The sequence below is a fragment of the Chroicocephalus ridibundus genome, chromosome 4 (genome assembly GCF_963924245.1).
Source record: "Chroicocephalus ridibundus chromosome 4, bChrRid1.1, whole genome shotgun sequence".
In the NCBI taxonomy this organism is placed as follows: Eukaryota; Metazoa; Chordata; class Aves; order Charadriiformes; family Laridae; genus Chroicocephalus; species Chroicocephalus ridibundus.
Window position 1 is genome coordinate 48,310,654 of NC_086287.1, and position 21,518 is coordinate 48,332,171.

The 21,518-nt window shown below is 45.1% G+C and overlaps 1 protein-coding gene across 5 annotated transcripts in view; it reads right to left on the reverse strand.

The window, feature by feature from the left end:
* The window catches only part of TSPAN18 (tetraspanin 18), a 128,270-nt gene that overhangs the window by 96,825 nt on the left and 9,927 nt on the right, over nucleotides 1–21,518 (reverse strand). The window contains exon 1 of one of the 5 annotated variants that reach the window (XM_063332136.1): nucleotides 5,136–5,237. The exons of the other annotated variants lie outside the window; for them this stretch is intronic. The gene's annotated coding sequence lies outside the window, so the exon portion shown is untranslated. Of the gene's footprint in view, nucleotides 1–5,135; nucleotides 5,238–21,518 lie in introns of those variants that run through there. 5 annotated transcript variants of the gene reach the window in all.

The window sequence follows — 21,518 nt, forward strand, 5'->3', positions numbered from 1 at the left end:
CAGGCTAATGCTTTGCTCAGCTCTCACTGAAATCAGTTGGATTTCTTCTACTAAGTTCCAAGCTGGAGCCATCATAACTGAAATCATGTAAATACGTAGAAGTTTTTCCATAGTTTGCACAGAACCTTTGTGGATTAATCCAACCAAATAAAGACTGTTGTCATAGACAACTGAAGACCCACAGAAGTGAGGCAAATCTCCTTGCAACATGCCTAAGAGGTTACAAGTAAAATATTTCTTCTCATTCTTTTATTTCCTGCTATTTGACATCATGCTTCCCACATGAATTGGTTGTTGGCCTCAACTATAAATGTCTCTCTAGTCTCTCTTAAAACTATTATTTAGCAAGACCGATTACTTCTGATCGTACTATGCATGGCCATTCTTATGGCTGAGAACTACTTTATGGAGAATACTCAATTATCCCAACATCTCCAACTGCTACTGAAAGAAGGCATTGCAGGTGGCAAGGGAGAGACCTGTCCTTAGATCAACTCTGATACCAGAATGCCTCTGTCATGTCATGTACTCCTGAGCGTGGTGAGACCAGGCTGACAGTCAGGCCTGACAGCTCTGTGACATCCCTTCTATTCACTTGCTAATAGAGTCTAGAAAAGCTTTGTATGGTAGCTTGCGGAAGCAATACTAGTAACTTGAGATGTGTTCACGCTACACTTACTTTGCTAGTGTTTGGTTCAATGGCGCGCTTTCATAAGTTTTCAAGGTAGACCCCCCCCTCCCTCACCTGGGAACGCTCAGATTAGACCAGGACAGCTATCTTTAAGGATTCAAAGACCTACGTGGCAATTTTGCTAAAGAGTAACTGTGACTCACCATTCTGCAAACTGGTGGATCAGTGCAACGTACAGCATGAAGGGACCACTAGACAGATATTTAAGTTACGGCTTCAAAATATTTATTATGCGCTGAATAAGCGGTGCCATGGGTGACAGACTGGAGGGGAGCATCAAAGAGGGCAGACGCAGCCATAAGCTGAATGAGGTGAGGGAACAAACACGTGGTTGTATCACGTGCTGCATGTACTACGTGGGGTTAATGCTGGGGAAGGGGAGCAGGCAGGGACAACGGCTCACTAGCCCCTTCAGAAAAATCTGCTCCCAGCCTCCAAAAGCACATTTTTCGTAAATCAGTCAACAGCTCCTTAATGTACAATCTCACTATCAACACTGCAACATGGGGAGTGATCTACCCAATCAGGGATGGCTCTGAAGGGCCACTACAGAAAAAGAACAGCTGGAGACAACATTTTGAAATATGAATTGCTCACAAAGAAAGTAAACACCATACTGTAATCCAGATAACAAAGCACATTTAATATATGTATAGCTGTGGTGCCCAATAGCATCAGAGCCCACTGAAGGGCCAAACATTGCCAAAAATACACTTCAAGTGAAAAAACAAAACATAATGACAACAGATACCACATGAAGCCACACACACGATGGAGAAGGGGTGGAAAAAAACAAATTCCTGTGCATGAGGCCACAAACCATACAAAAGGGCCTTCAGGACCACAAGCTCTACTGCTGGACACTCACATCTGTGGCATGTGCAGCAGGGTCAAATCAAACACCACCACAGCTAGATCTGAGTAAGGTGATATCATAGCACTGTGTGGAGATGCCACCTCGAGTTCCAGCAGCACTGTGGACACTGCATCCTACCTATTCAAGGTTCTGTTTACTAGTCATACTGATCACAGAATGGTAGGGTTGGAAGGGACCTCTGGAGACCATCTAGTCCAAGCCCCCTGCCAGAGCAGGGTCACCTGGAGCAGGTTGCACAGGAACGCGTCCAGGCGGGTTTGGAATGTCTCCAGAGTTGGAGACTCCACCACCTCTCTGGGCAGCCTGTTCCAGTGCTCTGCCACCCTCAGGGTAAAGAAGTTCCCCCTCGTGTTTAGGTGGAACTTCCTATGCTCAAGTTTGTGCCCATTGCCTCTTGTCCTGTCCCCGGGCACCACTGAAAAGAGCCTGGCCCCATCCTCCTGACACCCACCCTTGAAGTATTTGTAAGCATTGATAATATAAGCGTTGATGTAGTTGCATTACTTCCAGTTCCAGAAGCACTTTTCTAAATACTATCTCTGTTGTCTCTTCAGTGCAGTATAGTCAACAGTAAAAATGGCTTTTACACCACTTTATATTTCTCTTCCCCTCTTCCTGAAGTTTTGTGTCTCTCCTTGTAAAGACGAGAGCAACATCAGTTCAGTCATCCAGCCAATGTAAAGTAGTCACAGTTCCTTCTGAAAGGGACACTACAGCCATGAAGCTACCGCTACAATTAGTGATTTGAAGTCTAATGGAGTAGGAAGCAGCAAACTGTGCAATAAGAGTTTTAGAGAATATCCACGCTAAGCGCACATTAGGCTAGAAGCAGCTGCAGCCATACCAATTTCAGGATCCCCAAGATGACTTTTACGTGTGCCTGAAAGAACCTGCTTCATTCAACACCTTTTAAGGCTGATTGATTCTGACAGCCTCAGCGGTTCTCACATAGGAGGCATGCAAGTTCAGCAGCTATGAGCATTCTCTTCAGTGGGATGCTCTTGCCCTTTAAGCATCACACTCGAAAGCTTTAGAGCTTCATTAAGCTATCCAGGGATACAGGTCTGCCCCAGCCAGGCAAAATCTCTACAGCAGCAGCACCACTAAGGGCAGGATCATGTTTTACTTTTCATACTGCGCTGGCTGTTGGAGCTGGGAGATGGTAGCCCAAAGCAGGAATCAGGAGCAGCCACTAGTGATGCTGGCTCTGGCACAGACCTCTTATCTATGCAACTCTGCTTTGGCAACTCCCATGGCAGCCCACGGTGCCTCTGTGTCTCGGCTTTCTCATCCATATAACAGGGGGAGCACACAACATTTCTGTATCTCATTGGAGTGCTGTATTACCTATGGCTCACTCACCACTAGAAAGAGACCAAACAGTACGCTTCCTTGGGTAAACACATCAAAAGACAAGCTCTAGTCCCAACTTGAAGGATATACGAAAAATTAATATCTCTGAGCCTCCTTTACCCCCATCAGCAAGCCACCCACCCTGTAATTTACTTTGAAATAAGGGAAAAAGCATTAATTGTTCAGAATTATTTGCTGGCTGAAACATCAACATCTAAGAGTATGCATTCTCTGCATACGTGAGCTTGCTCTATCCCAGGGCTTGGGAAAGTACCAGTTCCACTGGTGCATAGCACTATCTTTTGAAAGCCTCACCGCAGCGTGCGCTACACGAATTTGCCTGCCTGAACTTAGATTTTAAACCAGAACAAATATATTACTGTGAAATGCACAAGACACGTCTGAGCAAGTTATTTCCAGCCGATTTTCCTGTGAACATCTAACAAAACTGAAGTTTACATTAAATATACACTGAGGGTTTTCTCTTTCTTTTGAGGGCAATCAACATCCGAGTTCCTCTGCCCCAGGAGGTACTGGCACAATCCACTCTGATTAGACTCAGGAGGGGGAGCAAACAGACAATTACTCTGATAACAATCTTATCTGAGGACAGAAATGAGATTAGCTGCCTAGCTGCAGTGATTCTTCCTCAGATACAGTGTTAAAAGGACTGACTAACACAGCATGGGACAGAGAAGGAATTTCCCTACAGAGCATGTTGGCAAGTAGCGAGATGTAATTCTTCCCCTGCAGGTCCCTTTCAAGAAGGGAGAATTATCTGTTAGGACCAAGTAGTCATGAAGAGCACAGGTTCCTGGCTAGACGTTTTCCTGACAATGCAGCAGCTGGGCAATTTCTTCGTTCTAGTTTTCCACTGTTATGCAGAACCTTACAAGCAAAGAGCAGGGAGCAAGACTGGCTGGGACCCTTCCCTGGCGATAGGGAACAACTCCATCCCACAGCCCTTCCTACTCTTTCATTTTTGCAGTCTACTCTCAAAATTCTCAGATGGCAGAGCACACATTCACTTTCCATGAACCTAATGAACAATGCCGTTGGGAACACCTCCTCAAGCAGTTTTGATTTTACTTCTCTAACTTGATCCATTTTATTTTTTTTTTTTTTTAGTTATTCAATTTACAATTGCCAAACTAACCCCTTTTCCCTGGCCAGTTGCAGCCTTCACATCTCTGGAACAATCTCCACTAACAGACAGGGCAACATCAAGGGATATTAACAAAACTTCTCTGAGATAAGGATCCCACATAAATCTGCACTTAAACCTCAAAGAAAGGATAATTAATACAGCAATGGGACAGAAGCCAATCCGCCCAGGAGATTGCTTACACCACACCTATACCAAGAGGTTTACACACTGGGAGCTTTAAGTATTCCCTGCAATGGACACAACAGACCAGACTTTTGAGGTGCCAACTTTGTTGCTGGTAAATCCAGCTGCTGTAAGCTCTGCCATGTATGTGGGGGGAATGTGTGCGTGTAGTGGGGCAATGGGGGGTGTGTGTGTGAGTGTCTTCAGCAACCAAGCTACAAATTTTGTATCTCCACCACAGCAATTTCACGAGCTCTTTACATTGTCCCTTTCCTGCAACTGGGCAAAGACTCACAAAAGAGATTAATCAGAAATGCCACACCTAAAGAGAATAACAGTTTCAACAGCCTGGGTAAATCAAGCTGCTGGCAATCTGAAAACTGGTACAAGAAAGTTGCTAGCAAAAAGGCAGAGAGATAAACTTTCTTCCTGCAGTACATGACAGCGTCGTGGTTCAATATTTGCAGTTTTCTTTACACATCTATTTAGACTAAGACGAATATCTTTCTAAAAATACATAAGTAAGGAGCACAAGAAGAGGGCCAACTGCTATACTCCTGTTTTGCTGATCTGAATTCACAGCATTTATTTAGTTATAATCCTTCGTATAGGAAGTTTATTTATACAGACAGGGATTTCTGGAATTCTGCAGGATTAGTCAGTCTACAGCATTCTCAGTGCATGAATTTTAGCATCAGAATTACACTGCCTAGATATTCAACGCCTAGAGTAAATATTTGGGCTGATGAAGGTTAAACAGATTAGTCAAGATGAAGCCAGGGTTCTCTGCTTATTTACTCAGAAGCTTAAATATTACTCTTCTTCATTTAAGAGGCCTAGTTTAAAAGAAAAACCTACAAAAGCAACAAACGAAACATACTTACCCAACCCGAAGTGAGACAGCATCAAGATTTCTATCATCTTCAGCCTGGGTATGCGTGTGACAAAGCCACACGCTGAATCACAAATCTCACACTCCTTGGCCTCCTTATGGGAAATGCGCAGAGGAAACAACAGCTTCAGCACAAGCTTGCTGCTCCGAGTTTCGGCTGCACCAGGGAAATGGGATAAACCACCCCCCTCCCGGCTCTATTCAAAAGCAGGAGGGAAATAATTGGTGTGAAAACCATTTGCAGTTCAGTTACACTTTGGAGATGTGAAGAGGCAGTTATGCACAAGGCCATCTGAGACGCGATCATGTCCGTAAGTCCTACTGCAGAGAGGATTTCCAAACGCTCTCAGCAATGCTACACATCAGCTTTCATTAAAATCAGCAATAAATTCCTACCCATTATAGGCAGGCCAGTGTTAAACTAGGACCAATTCCTACGCCCACCTGCTCTATCCCCCAAGCTTGCAATGCCATTTTTCGGTGGCATGTCAAGTGCCTGATCCAAAGCCCCTCCACTGCCAAAAGGTTTTGGATCAGATGGTGAAGGAACAGTAGTTAAGCGCTAGAGTCAGAAAGCAAAACTGTGATTTCACCGTTTGCTACACGTAGATTGAGATTGAAAGCAAAAGGACAAGGTATTTAATAAAAAGAGAAGACTATGTGTCAGCAGGGACAAAACTAGCACGAGCTAAGAGTTTGAGGAGGAGCAGGCAGGCATTAGGAGTTCACCTTTCAGTCCATTTGTTCCATTTCAATTTCCAAATCCATTTTATTTAAAGGCACAGACATTAAAATGTTTTCTGTTAAAGCATCAGGAAAATAAAACTTGTGTTTAAATTAAATGTCTCTGCCCAAAACTATTCCCACTTGCTGGCTTTCCACCCTTCACTACTGCGTGCCATCCATCCCCACTGAGGTTGTGTCTTGTTTACCACACTCTCAGGAAAATTTGTGTACAAGTTTCAGACACTTTGGGAGAGGAAGAAGTGCCTTTGCTATCCATGTTTACTCTGAACAGATGTAACATTCCTAAGAAGCTCTCAGCTGACTGCCTTTGAAGTCTGAAGAAAGGGGGTTGGGAGGGGGGGAAGGCTTGACCTTGAAAGCTACATTTCTTCCCTTAAAAGAAGAAGTCTCCAGGGACTCTTGAGAGAAATAAAAAGCAAATTCTCCAGATCCTTATCTCATGCCATTTTTGAGAGGCTTTTGTTTTGTTTCCTTGCTCTTGTCATGTTAGGGATTAAAGGACTTCCACAGACACTGCACACGTGCAAGCGGACCCATCACCATCCCAGATTCGTCCCCCCCGTGCCAAGCTGGGGCAGCTCCCCCCCAGCTTCAGTCCCGGACCTGCCCAGGGAAAATGCAGCCGCAGCTGCCCAGCCAAGTGTGGCAAGAAAGATTTTGCAGCAGGCAGCTTGCAAAGAGAAGTTTTGCGAACGTAAAGCATTGACCCCAAGTGAATCCTCACCCTGTGGGCTCCCACAGCAAGTGATGGGCTGGGCTCTAGACAGCACTTAAACCGCACGCAGACTTGCACACCAGCACCCCTTGGAGTCACCCTGGGTGGAAATACCATTATTTCAGCAGACACGGCTTGCACTTACCCCAAAACTGCCAGTGGTGGCTAAGTTAACTTTAACATGGGAAAAAGGGGCTGCTTTTCCTGTTTTACTTCCTTCTGTCTGCTGCCATGTCCTCGGCATTCCTCTCCTGAGCTCAGCTCCTCCTCTGTTAGTCTGCCCTATTAACCTTCTCCATATCCCACCCACTCAAATTTGCACATTATTAAACATCCAGAGCCTTTTGTTCAAGGTCCTTAAACAAAAGCATAGCTCCCACATTTCCTGGCAAGTGGTGCCTTACACCCAGCAATCGCTCAGGGCAGCTCTAATAGACTCATTTCTCCCAAACACAAAAACAGGGCACGCCAGACAGGCGAATTCAAGGACACGTCCTTTCCTGAATTCCACAGAGCAAGATAAGCCTGTGAGCCTTGCACTTACTTTATCTTAAGTAAGAGGCTTCCCCCGCTCTCCCACCCAGTGAAAAAACTAATTATTTACCACTGAGGCAGGGAATAGGTTAAAGTTTCCTCTGTCTTGCCTCAGCTCCCTTTGCAGATTAGGGGAAAACAATGAAGTCTCCGCACTTCGTGATATTGCTAATGCTTCCTGTGGGGATAGCAGCGCCGGCTGCAAAGAGGATTATGATTACGGTTTAAAAGGAGTGTGCACTGTACTGCCGCAAGAGGCACAGGCTTATCAGAAAAGAAACCAAGCTGCCCCCAAACTATGCACGTGGGACTCCTGCCTGCCTTCAGTTCTGGCTGATGGCTCTGCCTCAGATCACACGCTGGCTTATCAGGAGCGATAAAGCAGCAGCTGAGCTTGCAGGGGGCATGGGCAGGGGGGATAAATGAGTAACGCTGTGCAAGCAGCTTGCATACGTTCGCCGTCAGAACACCCAGCAATGTTTACAGATCATCCCACCACATTCGTCTGCATCAAAACACGGAGCTGGCCAGGGCACAGCAGAGCGCAGGGGCTGTGCATTCCTGCCCGCAGTTGGGAAATCTGGAAAGAAAAAGTGTTGGTGGAGCTGTAGTAGCTGTGGTGACATTGGCTGGCCTTCCACGGGCAAGACCGCAAATGCTTTGAATAGCACGGCTTCATCAGTTAGATCTGCACTGAGCAGAGTCAGCTTTGAGGTACAGCTTCAAGTGCTGGTGAAGGGCCTCCGTCAGCCCTTTCAGTCTCACTGCTGAGCACAGAGCTGACTCAGTGGAAGAAAGAATAAGAAATTGCCACTGAGCATTCATAAGACACATTTTCCATCACTCCGGGCTCTCTAAGGTACTATCAGCAAGGTAGCAGCTTACTCACACCCATACATCTCTCCCAGCTATTACAAAAGAGACACAGCACTGTTTCTTTTTTGCGATGCCAAGGCTTTGGCCAAACCAGCCATCAAAAAATTCCTCAACTTCCAGGAGTGCTTAACCTAAGTGGTAGCACCTACTGGCTGGGTCAGCGTGCCCGCTTTTTCCCCGGCTAAGAGTTGCACACTTCAAGCCAGCCAGCATGAGAACCTGAGTCTTCTTGAAGTCTCATGTTTGGTGAAGACACATCCTGCTGATGTGCAAGAGGGTTTTGTTGTTGTCACTGTTGGTTTGGGGTTTTTTTATTTGTTTTGTTGTTGTTTGTTTCTTTTTTTAAAGACTGTCACTGTGCTTGTTCTTCTCCAAGGTGGCTGTACAACTGATGGAAGCTGAAGTTACACAGGTATTCCCCTTCATCCCTAAGTCTGTTCAGAGGGGGTTTAACAGCTCCCTATCTGCTTGCTAGAGGCCAGAACAGCAAGCAATAGCATTAATGCACGCTCCCCTGGATTTTTACAGGCTTAGAAATCACTGAGCTTCACCCCCCCAGGCCTCACCCAGCGCAGCACCGTCTCATTACACAGTGTTGTTCTAAGCAGTCTTTGCCACCTCCCACCACACACCCGAAAAGCCACAGACCAAACCCTCCCACCAGCTGCAATACTGAACAAAGCAACAGTTTTAAGATACTCACAAGGCACTTCCATGAATTGTTGCATGCCTTGAGACAACTGGATGGCTGCTGCAGAGGGCTAAGGCCTCAGAGTCAGTGAAAGCTGGATGCTTTTAACTAACGAAAACAAACCTTCTTGTGCTGGTACAGTCCACGCATCCCTCTACTAACCTTTGCTGCGGGGTTCCCTCTCTATCCACTTTTCCTTACCATTAATCTCTGTAGAAGAAAAGAAGAAATGGAGTTGAAAGACCAAAGATTTTCCTGGCTTTTGTTTTTTTTTAAAAACAGAACACAAACTAAACCAGAAACTCTCATTAACCTGCCTTCAACAAACTTGCGCTTTAAGGGACTTGTGATCTGAATTCCAATTGACCTAATGTTTCTGACACTCTCCTATTCTCCAAGAACAATAGAGACAGAGGCAGCTGCAATAAATAAATTAAATAAAGTCACTGTCTTTCAAATCTTAATCAAGTCATCATGTGGGCCCCGAGCCCGGGGAAGGCAAAACTTCAGTGTATTTCTCAATTTCAAATCCTGAGAGCCAAGTGACTTAAGGTACGCAAAGACACTTCATATCTCAGAAAAAAATGTCCTGTTTAATGGTAAGTGTTTTAAAGATTGTCTAAGAGGATGAATAGGATTATTTGATAACATATTCTGCATAAGGCAACAGTGAGAGGAAAGGCAACCTTAGCAAGGAGGGCAAATACAAAAGCAGCAGAAAAACAATCAAACAAAATCCATCAAGGTGAGGGCTGAATAAGTAGGCTTCAGAAAAAACAAATTGACAGAGTGGATTCAGGTCTTGATAAAGACACTTCATCATCACCTCTGCAGATGAGTCATTTTCTTTTTGGCAACATGGATATTGAATTGTATCAGCAGCATCAGCACAAGCTTTCCACTCAAATCTTGTTTATCCATCTCTGCTCCTTCCAGCCTCGGTGTCCCAGAAAGAGACTTTGACTGACAGTGGCATACATCATCATACAATAGAGACCTTTGACACCCTCTGACCCATCCACAGGACAGGCTGTTGATTTAAAACAAAGGAAAAGCAGACAGAGTAAGCCCATCGCTTTACCGGGCTACCACTAACAGTGATGCAGATTGAGAAGTATTTCGCAAAGTACAGCTCTCAAAGCTTGGGCAGAATCAGTCAGAACTGCTATCCAAGAGAAGGCTGGAAGCAAGGAATCAAAAGTTGGTGCGTAAGTAAACTGTACACCTCTGTCCTGTTTGAGGATGCAGGGCTAAGTCTACCTAAGGCATAAACTCTACCTTAATCAAGACTTAATTGTAAGGTACAAGTTATTTAGATAACTAGATGCCTGACTTTCAACAGAGCCACAGTACACAGAAAATTGCATTGCAGCCACAGTAAACTGGAAAAGCAAGAACAATTCATCTTAAAGTGTGTTGTCTTCCAACATGGGCCTTAATTAATGTTAAATGCGGTGACTCATTTTATGACCTGCGCAGACTCACCAATGCATTTCTCACAGGTCATCTCCACCACATCAACAATCGAACCAGGCTAGGCTGAGCTGACCACATCACACTGAGGAGCTCCATACTTCTGTGGCCCCTTGAGCCTCCTTACCTGAAGGGCATTTAGCCCTCTGAACGCTTTAAACCGGGGAGAGCTTGCTGCCCTACATGGATGTATCTCACTCTGCCTATACAGAGACTTTGGTGTATCAGCTTTCAGAATGCAATTTATACATTTCTAAAATCAATCAGAATCCCTAAGCTCTTACAAAAGGAAATGAAAAATATTACTGTCAAACGCCCATCAAACCTAGAAGCCTAGGTGACTGTCATACATTAAAGAAATTAAAAGACTGCATTTGAGATAGGAATGGGAAGAGCATATACTATCTTGAAAGCCTCTGATTAAAGCTCTCTTAGTATCAAAATTCAATTTCTTTCAGGTTTTGCAAACAACGGCCTTGAGCTGAATGCCGCCAGCCTGCCTGCAGCCTTTGAGGAGATAAGGTTATTACCAGCCAACGACGAGCATCTTAAATCCAGTATTAATCCTAATTCCCATTTAGCCACATCTTCGTTGTTCAGTGAAAGCTGGCTGTGCATGAACTTGCACATGCATTCTGCCACGTGCAATGATCTGTGTCATGAACAACAGATGCTAAACCTCATGTATGTTCAAGAAATACATTCGGACCTTGGTTTCCAGAAAATCCCAGTAAAGGGGAAAGACTGGAGCTGGGGAAAAAAATGGGCCAAGCTGGAATGATTTCTGGGAGATGATGGGAATGGGACAGTTTCCAACCCAGAAATATTTTAGCAGCCAATAACAGGAGATTACAGCCCTGGCTTGGAAGAAAACAGGATGCATAGCCAAATCACAAGGACACAGAGGCTCCTGTGACCCTGACTCCATAATGCTGCGGTGGTATTGCCAGTGTCACATTGCCAGTACCAAACAGCTCAGATCATAGCCAGTGGGACTGCAGAAAGCACTGCCGATCACCATGGTCACGTTCACTCCACCAAGATATTTTTTGGGGGCAAAAGATTTGGGGCCCTCATTCCCCTCTCCTCCTAGAGGTTCATAAAACCAGCATGGTCCACGTCACCACCCCCAGATGCTGAGCCGCTGGGGACTGGATCAGACCAAAGCGAGACCATCCCATTGCCCACCAGAGCAAAGGCACCTCCTCAAGTTGCACTGACAAAGGCTCGCTACAAAACCTGTGGCTAACAGTTAGCTCTTCCTGTTGTAAATGCAGGGGAGCCAAAGTGCCATCCAATGTCCTTTCCAACATCATTTTACATCAATTCCCTTTCAAACCCCATTATGTCAGCCAAATTGGGCATGGCTCCAGGCTGCTAAGGCTTGCCGAATCATCCATGGGCAAGATCAGTACCTCCTGGCATTCCTAGGCATGGTACAGATCCTAGAGACAAAGGAACTGAAGATGAGGAGACTTCTGCTTGGTCTACTATCAAATGGGACAATTTTCATTCAGTTTAAAAAAAGTTCCCACAGATATTTGGAAAAACCCCAGTAATGTTTCCTGTGTTTAAAGCACAAGAATTCACTGCAGATTCAGGAAACACATCCCCAAGAGAACAAAAATGGGTTTGGCACCAGTGCCTGTTACAGGCAAGAGAACCTCCCTACTGGCAAGGGAGTCAACATCTGCTGGAAAAGGCAAACTTTTTTTTTTTAAAAAAGCAGGTACAATAGTTGCTGAAAATCTCCATTTCCACCAACTCAGCAGCCTGAACTCCCCAAACTAAAAATGTTATGAGATTTAGGGACAATATTCTTTAATTGAAGGCGCAACTCTATCTTCCTCTCCTTGGAACTAGCTATTACCTATCACTTGGTCACCAGTACCCTCAAGTGGAGGCCCCAATAAAGTTATGGCACACTGGAGTAACAGTAAGCTGTGCATCAACTGGGCTGTGGTAGCGCTCCGTATGCATGCCCATCCCCTGCAGCTGATATGAGGTAATTTAATTTAGCAATGATAAAGTTCAGCTAAATTGCATTGCCTTTCATTTGCCATGGGCTAAGACCACACACATGGACAACAACCACAGCGCATCCAACAGCTGGTAATTTGACTGCATGCCTGCCTTCTGGAATACTGCAGACTGCTTCATATACCCTTTTTGCCTAACTTCAAGCCAGTATTTGAACCAAGCACACTCCCAGAAGGTGTCCTATCCATCACACCGGTACATATCCTGAGGCAGGGTGTCTTCAGTCTTGGGAATGTGGACATACAAAGCTTCTTGGTGGAAATAATTACTGCTACAATGAAGATTGAAATCTCTCAGAGCATAACAACTCCAATATGCCAAACCTCTGTTTCTCTGATAGGAGAGCACAGATATGTCCCGTATGAGCAAACAGGGAACTTGCTCTATTTACTGTCATGGCCTGGATCTCCTACAACCCTTCTCACCTCAGAAACAGACTAGTACATGCAAACAAGGCCAACACCTGTGGGATGGCAACTTGCAAGTTTTAGACTGTGGTTTCTGACAATCAGCATTTCAGCACCCCTTCTTTTCTCATTCAGTCAACAGAAAGGAGAACTGGGCTTTTAAATTACACAGGCAATTAAAAAAAAAAAAATCAAAGGAAGAAGCCAGAGATCCCTATTCTATTCTGCATAAGAATTATTCTGCCAAGGCAACCCTAAATAAATGAACACCTGCACTGCTTTCTATTGAAGAGGATGACCCATTCCCTTGCAATAAACACCCTTCACAGACCATGCCGGCATATCCCACAACCCCTTTGGCCAGCCCAGCAACTTGCTTCATGGGCTCATCCAAGAGCCCAACTCTAAATGGCACGTTTCTTCAGAAATAGTAGAGGATTTGTATTTAATCTGCAGAGATTAACTGCATACTTAATCACAGAAGTGAGGCTGATATGTTATGTACATACATTCCTCTGTAAATCCTACTTTTCCCACTGCCAATACCTTCATCTCCTAGCATGGAAGAAGAGGTTACGGTGGAAGAACACAGCTCAGGCTCCCTTCTCTTTACACACACAAAAAAGCCAAACAGAAACTGCAAAGCACTTGCACAGCTAAAGGCTTTTGTCTGCAAAACAACTACAGCCACAATAAGAGCCATCTATTTACGCAAGCAATCCTAAGTTTTCAAGGTTAAACAAAAATATACTTTGTGCAAGAAAATAAGTAACTCTCAGAAAAAGGTAACAAGAACCTTTTCCAAGCCATCACAAACATTTAACAGGGAATAATTTCTTATTAAAGTGTATTGCTTGCAGTACCTAAAGCCACCCATTGAGAAATGTAAGAATCAGAGAGAGAAGAGTCCACCGTAAACAGCCTTTAAACATACAAGAGATTGACAAGCAGATCATAACTGTCCATGCTGGGAAAAATACAAAGCAGAGGGGGGGAAATATTCTTTTTCCCAAACATATAAATACACATACACTGTCTCAAAATAATAAATTTGCTAAAAACTACACAGGAAATCACGATCAACACACATACAAGATGTCACAAGTACCCCAATGCTTGCTGCACTGTGCACCAGCCGTATCTTCATATCATTTAAACCAATCCAAGTCAAAACAGTTTTCCCTAAAGCTGATTTCCCCAGCACCCTATCCAATCTATCATAGGATGCCCCAAGCAAAGCAATACCTCATCATACTCATGCTGAATGAGAAAGGAAGAGCCCATTCCACAGCCTTTCCTTACTACCCAGCCCCATTGCCTTGCTTCATCTGGTACCAGCCCCAGATTCCCTGCAGCAATCTTTTTTATACTGCCTGCCCTTGCTCCTGCCCCAGGTGGTGCGTGTTGGCAACTTACTCTTCAGCTGCAAAATGGAAAACACTGATGTTCTGAAGATATGAAATATGCTGGCAGCTAATATTTAACAGTAAATATGCCTTTAAAAAGCCCAGCAAAACAAAACATTGAAAGTTCATTGAAACCTGAACGCCACAACCTTAACAGCAAAGATAACCCTGCAGCTCAGTGATTCAGGCTCTCCTGGGGGCTGAAATTGCCTGGCTAGCCCTGATTAAAGAGACAAGCACAGACAGACCCATTGCTCTAAGATATTTCAGAAACAGCTAAAGGAATGACTGAGTCTCATGGGTTTAATAACACTCACAATTTCAGTTATTTATATTGCCAGTTATCTAACTATTTACCTGGCTCCGAAGCAGAACATTGACTGCATCTCTATAGAGGTGAACGAAATATTCCTAACGTGTCAAAAACCTCAGCCAAAAACCTAAATAAATGGAACAGAAGTTCCTTACAGATAGAAATAATATCCCCAGAGGAAGGTGCCTGCTTGCTTCCTCTGCAGCCTTAACCAGCCCAGCTGCTTTGGGCAGCAACAGCAGGGTAGCCACAGCAGCACAGAGCTACTGCAAATACAGTGTCTGCTCAGAATCTGAGACAAGCCTTGCTGCCCAGGTCACAGCTCCCATGCAGCAAACACACATAATGCTCCGAGCTGTGTGTCCACCTAGAGCCCACGCTTCCCTCAGTTAGGGTAGTGAGGTGAGATAGCCAGGAGAATCAGAGTCTCCTTTGTGAAAAACTAAGCAAGCAGAGGATATGCCTGCACTGTAGGAGACGTGTGTTCAACCTGCCACAGGTAGGATGATCCATCCTGTCCCAGGGCCCCCCAGGTATGTACTTAACTGGATGAGTTGTTGTGGTGGTGGCAGAATTCCTCCTGCCCTGGCAGGCACACACACAACAGAGGCATCCATGACACTGCAGGCAGGGTGCGCATCCCAAAAACCGGGTGGGGAAGCACCAAGCCTCCAGCCTGCTCCTTGAGTCACCCCAGGAAGGGGCTGCAGGAGTCATCCAGCCACAGCAACTTGGTTCCGACTTCACTTTTTTTTTTTGTTTTGGGGAGGGAGGTCCTCAGCCTCAGCCCTGTGCTAGCCTTTCCTGTAGGATGTTGGCTGCAGGAAGGACCTGACCTACACCACACCTGCAGATTGCCCCAGCTGAGCACACAGAATTGGGCCGTCCAAATGAGGGGTGCATCATTCTTCCTTATCACTGGGAGAAGTTGTGACTAACAGACAAAGCGCTACTTAAAACTTAATTTCTGGCTGGACTGTCCTTTTGCAGTTGAGTAAAATCATTCTCACCTTCCCTCCAACAGCTCCATATGTTGAAAGGGTTAAAAAAGACAGCAGAACCATTAGCATTTTGATAGCTTTCCACACATGTATAGCAAAAAGTCTTTAAAATTCATTGCATTGAGATAATCCTTCAAGTCTAGCATTTCCTCCTCAGCTTGAGGCAACCAACTGGTTTTCCTCCCCTTAATACCTTAATAGAAAGCTCCAAGGAGTTGCCAGGCTAGAAGTCTCAAATATGCTCAAGAAAAGCACAGTCCTGAAGTTCAAGAGAAGCCATGTGAAGTGTCTGGGGTTTAATTAAGAAACAACTGTAGGGGCATCATCTTAGATACTGCAACCCCCTGGAGATCCTGACTCCTGCACATCGCAGCTCACAATACGTGCACGTGCTGTTTGCCTTCTGAAACGCTGGGCAGACACAGCCCCGTTAATTTCAGCTGCCACAGAAGGTACTCAGCATCTCTGAAGAACGAACAAATCAAAAACCTTGACCCTGATTCAACACAAGCTCAGGGACTTGAGCTCTTATCAAGATCAAGGCTGTATTTTTTAACACTATTACAATCTCTCAAGAAGAACAAAGCTGTGATTTTGAACTGCACAATTGGCGTTAATACTCAGGAGCACCACACCTGTGCCTGGGAAGTATTTTTTTTTTTTTTTAAAAACACCCTGTGCCTTTTTAACAACTCCAAAGCAAATCGCTTTCTCAAGGAAGCGCCCAGGAGTGCCTCAGGGTGGAGAAAGCAGCCATCTCACTTCGTGGCTTTGATTAGGATTGCTGCAATAAAAACAGGTAAATGCTTCAGGACTGTGTCACTCCTAGATGCCACTAAATGGTAGGACTCAAGGAGTCACTAACTTGTTAAGGACTGTCAGGCCTAATTAAATCCTCTCCGCAAAAACTTTTTGGAGGGCAAACAGTCTGAAAAAGCCAGTCTGTTCAAAGGAAAATGCTTGTTATGAACCTGTGTACGCTTCTAAGAAAATTGAACAGGTCAAAAGTTGGCATTCAAAAGAAGGCAAGAGTAGCAGCGAGTGCACTGCAGTGGGATGTGGAAAAAAGAGGTTCAGATCCCAGGGCCACGACCTGTAGAGTCTCCCACGCTCTATTGCATATCCCAAACCACAAAATATTGACTATTTTGGCTGAGGTAAGGATTCCCACCCCCCCCACACTCTTCCCCCAAATCCTTCCAAAACTTCAGAAGATCTTTGTTTCTCACAGTGAAACGACCAAGCAATGCCCCACACCCCCCCCAAAAAAAAAGCAAAACCAAAGAAACAACCAAACAGAACTTCATCTACAGAGAAAAAGGTGTTCTATGCAAATGTAGTAAAAGCACAATTAACACAGTCAGAAGAAAAAAAGGCCTTAACAACGTATCACTGAGGTATATGGGACATTTGGCTGCAAAGAAACAGCAAAGCAAGCCATTTCTTTAACTGGGAAAAATCTTCCTATAATACTGTAAATATTCCCTCCCCATTTTTTAAACCTGAGATATCTTTTCTAGGAGCAAAATTTGGATAGGTGCTACGAAGGAACAAAGAGTGACTCTGGCTCTTCCTTAAAAGCAAGATTTCCTCTTTTCTAATCTGTTAGAAGTTTCCTGTGACACCCTCGGCAAGTCATTGAGATTTCACTTACATCAGTTAAATGGGAACTGGTAAACAGGGCTCTCTGCCTCAAAAAGGTGCCACAAAGATACAATCCATTTGCAATTCTGAGATGTTCAGATAATATGGACCACACAGAAACTCGATAAACACGTGGTAGATAATCGCTGTGACACAAAATGGAGAGGCTACATCTGCCAGAAAAATTCTGAGCAACAGACTCATTCTGGTGGGCTAGTACACGGATAGTTCAGATGCCTGCCCAATCTGTTCACTCAGGCACGCTGCACCGCTTCATTATCCACCAGTCAATCTCTGATTTATGTCCAGGAGTATACACACAATAACAAATGCTACTAGCAACGCGAATCCTCTTTCAAATGCATTTACAGTTATTGGAAGGGTGAGAAAATTACCTTATCATCAGTTTCAACAACTGCATCTGTTTTACCACCTCCTTGCTAACCCATAGTGAATTCATCACAAGAAAAAAAGCTCAGGAACGATAGAACAGGAAAGGGGAAGGAAGTGACAAATCTTGTCTGTGCAGAGTTACCTACAAAGCTGTGAGATAGGCAGACTCAAATGCTCTTACATTTAATCATATATAATTTAAAAATCAATGTTTGGGCCCACTCTCATACTGTCGCACTTCATAAAGAATCAAAGATTACAGCTGAAGGTTGCAGCTTCATGTTAAAGGACAGTCTACAGGTGTAAGGGCAACACAGGCACCACATGGCTTCTTTTGGGCTCTTTCAGCTTTAAATGACCAGCCCTAGACTGCAGCACTGAAGTCCACAGGAATACAGCTCTAGCCACAGAAAGGATTTTGCAAGTCAATCTCAGGGAAGCGTTGGGGTGTGCAGCCCTGATATGCGTTCCGGCAAACCCTCCACAACACTATCCTAGTGCAGTCTGGCCTTATTTCAACAGGATGAATTAGCAACGCAGCTCAACCATACAGGTAAGTTCTCAACTTACTAGAACTTTTTTCACACTAACCTGATTTTTTTCAGTCCTCCATTCCTGATTCAGAAGAAGAAAAGAGTGAAGTCTTAGACCAATAGCTTGCTTTTCTCAGTAATTTAAATATACTTAACAAATGTGCAGAATATGGACATGAAATGGATGCAGAGAAGTCTCATCACTCACTGATTAGAAGATGTAAACTGACTTCTGTGGGCAAACAGTCTCGTGCTTAAAAAGGTCTCATATAATTCCCAAATGCCAACTATCATTAACGGCACAGCCTAAGCCTCTGAAGAAAAGCAGCAGCTTACCTTCATCCTCCTGGGAATCTAAGGAATCAGTAATCAGCCTCTTAGAGGTTCCTTTAGAGGTTCCTTCAAAGACTGTAACCAGAAGAAGCAAGAGGCAGAAATCTGCTGATGTTTCAATCAAAGATGGAAGACACGGACTTGATTAATTTAAGAGAAATATTTTCTTTTTTTAGATCAATTTTACATGAAGAAATATTATGATATGGTTGTCACCTAATATTTGAAAAGAAGCATTGCCCATTTATCACCAAAAGAACCCCACGGCTGTTTTCATTTCTCTTTCAAACACTCCGTATCTGGTGCCTGCCTCTCCGCCTGGGGAGCACACATACTGGAGCTCATCTCACATCCAGGAGTGCTTTGACATTGTATGAGTTCCGCAGCTGATTGTATGGATTCCTCTGTGCTGCAACCCAACAAGCTGTATGGAGATCCTGGTTCTGGTTTCCACCAGCTCAGGCCTTCTGCTGCCCCATGCTTCTGTGTGCTATGAACACACCTTAGGCCTCCTACTTCAACTTGAAGGGGAAGGAGGGGTAAAACCAAAAAGGCAAGCTCAGACTCCTCATCTACCACAAGAGGAGCAAAAGTCTTCTTTAAATGGGTTAGCTGAGACCATCTGAGGATGTTTGGAAACAGGAAACTCCCGTTATTTAAACCTCAAATACATAACAAGGGCCTGGAATGTTTTGCCTTTAAGAGGGGTGTTTTGTCTTTGCCTATGAAAACGGTGAAGCTTCGACACCTCAGCCTTTTTTCCGCCCCCGTTTTCAAAAGGAGGAGGAACAAAACATAAAGTAAAGGTGTGCACCTCAGTTTTGCAATCCGACCTTTTGAAACAGAGGAAGCCCCTGAAAGCTCCCCTTGGCAGCCAAGCGGCACACAGCGCGTCAGGGCTCAGGTGGCTGAGCTGCCCTGGAAAAACCGGATCCAGGGTCTTCGATGATGCAGAGAGCAACCACAGAGAACAAATCATAGAATCATAGAATCATAGGGTTGGAAGGGACCTCTGGAGATCATCTAGTCCAACCCCCCTGCCAGAGCAGGGTCACCTAGAGCAGGTTACACAGGAACGCGTCCAGGCGGGTTTTGAATGTCTCCAGAGTTGGAGACTCCACCACCTCTCTGGGCAGCCTGTTCCAGTGCTCTGCCACCCTCAGGGTAAAGAAGTTCCTCCTCATGTTTAGGTGGAACTTCCTATGCTCAAGTTTGTGCCCATTGCCTCTTGTCCTGTCCCCGGGCACCACTGAAAAGAGCCTGGCCCCATCCTCCTGACACCCACCCTTTAAGTATTTATAAGTGTTGATAAGGTCACCCCTCAGACGTCTTTTTTCCAGACTGAAGAGACCCAAATCCCTCAGCCTTTCCTCATAAGAGAGGTGTTCCAGTCCCCTAATCATCTTTGTAGCCCTCTGCTGCACCCTTTCCAGCAGTTCCCTGTCCCTCTTGAACCGGGGAGCCCAGAACTGGACACAGTACTCCAGGTGCGGCCTCACCATGGCAGAGTAGAGGGGGAGGATGACCTCCCTTGACCTGCTGGCCACGCTCCTCTTGATGCACCCCAGGATGCCATTGGCTTTCTTGGCCACAAGGGCACATTGCTGGCTCATGGTCATCCTGTTGTCCACCAGGACTCCCAGGTCTCTTTCCACAGAGCTGCTCTCCAGCAGGTCAGCCCCCAACCTGTACTGGTGCATGGGGTTATTCCTCCCCAGGTGCAGCACCCTACACTTGCCCTTGTTGAACTTCATAAGGTTTCTCTCTGCCCAGATCTCCAACCTGTCCAGGTCTCTCTGTATGGCGGCACAGCCTTCCGGTGTGTCAGCCACCCCACCCTGCTAATGCCCTGGCTAAGCACACACCTAGCTTACCCGAGATCCCCTGGCTTTCTTCTTGTTATCTCCTCACTCTCCATGGAGAATTCAGAAAGGATGAAGAGAGGGCCACTTTCCTCTCCTCTCCATAAAACAGAGGGAGAGAAGAAATTGGAAGAACAAGGCCCATTACTGAAACCATGTGTTAGCCTTGCCTTTGCTGAGCTCACTGCAGTCAAACCAGCAGGAGAGTGTTTCAGCCTGTTCCAAGAAGCTCCTCTCTTGCCCTAAGCATTATTTTTCATGCCCTGCCCAACAATAATGGCCCAGGTACAAACATATCAGCAGTGTTCAGCTATATTTTCCTTGGCTGCTTAAGGTGCTTTTCTAATGATATTCCTCCGAGAAAGCATGGGTTTAGGAGCTATATAGCCTTGTATAGCCTTGACCCTGCCAAAATACGCCGGCAGCGCTTCAGGGTCAGTCGCTCTCCTCCTGAGACTGACATGCTGATTTTTTTTGCCAGGGTCTCCAAAGTTTCTTTGCTCCACTCTGCGAAGAGCACATACAGAGGAGCCACAAACCTGCAGAACCAGTGCAGAAAGACAGCAAGGCCACTGAGGGAGACACAAGGACACCTGGATGGGAACTTACTTTCTCATCTCACCACATTTTTTGAGACTTAAAATATTTTTTTTTGTTTCGCATAGGGATGAAGGTTTGGAAACCACCTTGCAATCCTTCATGCAAAAACCCACGTGCTCTCCAACAGCAGTCCTGCGGTTAGGACATGCACTTCTGGCATGTGGGAAACCTGCTTCCAGGACACTGTTTTGGATTTGTGACAGCATAGGTGAAAAACCCAAACCACTCGGCTCCCAACCAGCATCTCTGTTTTGACTAAGAAATTCTATCCCAAACGCAAGAACTTCACCCAAGGATAACTGAGTGGAGACCAACCCTTTCCCACAAAGCAGTACTGGTTTCAATAAATCAGCGTTTTCTGCGGGCAAATTGTTTCCTTGAAAAACTCCTGGCCAGTCCCTGCCTCAAGTAGTAACTAGTGTGGTTTCTGCTGAAGACATAAGCCTGGAAGAAACCCACCCAACAGAGGTTCTGCTTAGGAACAGCTCACCTCCCATAAACAGGGGCAAGCCAACACACAGGGTAGAAGAAGCAAATAAGGTTTCCTGAGGTCTGCCCTGACACCTCGGGATTCTCTCTTCTTCTCCTAAACCAGTAGCTCGTATTGTTAAACAGAGGAAAGGAGGTATGGTGGGAAAACCTCACACACTCCATTCCTGTTTACTTTATTCGTTCCTTAGTCTGTGTGATTTGAGACAGTAAAAATGCTGCCGATGTCCAAGAGAGCGTGTGCATGTACATTCGTGTGTGGTAGAAGATTTGTAGCCTGGCCTGTACATTATGTGGACAACTTTACACCCTGGGGCA